Here is a 1,272-nt window from a genome sequence, read left to right as displayed (position 1 = left end):
GGACAGATGTCATCTGTCTACAGCCAAGACAGATGTCATCTATATAAAGCCAAGACAGATGTCATCTGTATACAGCCAGGACATATGCCATCTCTATTAAGCCAGGACAGATGTCATCTGTCTACAGCCAAGACAGATGTCATCTATATAAAGCCAAGACAGATGTCATCTGTCTACAGCCAAGACAGATGTCATCTATATAAAGCCAAGACAGATGTCATCTGTATACAGCCAGGACATATGCCATCTTTGCACAGCCAGGACAACAGATGCCATCTGTCTACTGCCAGGACATATGCCATCTTTATAAAGCCAGGACAGATGTCATCTGTCTACAGCCAAGACAGATGTCATCTATATAAAGCCAAGACAGATGTCATCTGTATACAGCCAGGACATATGCCATCTCTATTAAGCCAGGACAGATGCTATCTGTGTACAGCCAGGACATATGCCATCTGTTTAAAGCCAGGGCAGATGCCATCTGTGTACAGCCAGGACAGATATCTGTGTACAGCCAGGACAGATGCCATCTGTATACAGCCAGGCCAGATGTCATCTGTATACAGCCAGGACAGATGTCATCTGTATACGGCCAAGACATATGCCATCTCTATTAAGCCAGGACAGATGCTATCTGTGTACAGCCAGGACATATGCCATCTGTTTAAAGCCAGGGCAGATGCCATCTGTGTACAGCCAGGACAGATATCTGTGTACAGCCAGGACAGACGCCATCTGTATACCGCCAGGCCAGGGTATTTATAAAAGACACAATTTTATTTATGCATTTATTATTATTGGAGAGTGAAGACTTCAAGTGGGAGGTTGTGGAATATTAAAAATGAACTATATTTAAAGAAATTCTCTGTTTGTTTTATATATGGCTTTGGATCATCAAAGTTGACATTTTTTGTTGTTATTGTGCAATGGTATTGATTGATTTCGAGTATGGGAGACCCAGTATTTAGGGAACACTGTTAACATTATATCAAAGATGATTGTGATATTTGTCATATAGTATTGACTAGTGTGTTAAACCATGATTACCCACATAAATTACTTGTATTAAGAGTTTTGATGTACACATTACAGTCAGTGCCATTAGGAAAGAAAAACATGAAGAAAAAAAAAGAACCATTGCTTATAATTTGATTTTAAAGATATTTTTGTGATAAAATTATATTAATGTAAAATTATCAGGAAAGAAAATGTTAGTTTTGTAAAAAAAAGTAAAAAAAAGACATATTAATATAAGCATTGTATCATAAA

This window comes from Ruditapes philippinarum, unplaced genomic scaffold (assembly GCF_026571515.1).
Source record: "Ruditapes philippinarum isolate M1 unplaced genomic scaffold, ASM2657151v2 ctg274_1_1_1_1, whole genome shotgun sequence".
Lineage (NCBI taxonomy): Eukaryota > Metazoa > Mollusca > Bivalvia > Venerida > Veneridae > Ruditapes > Ruditapes philippinarum.
The sequence above is the reverse complement of the archived record's forward strand: the minus strand, read 5'-3'. Positions refer to the sequence as shown.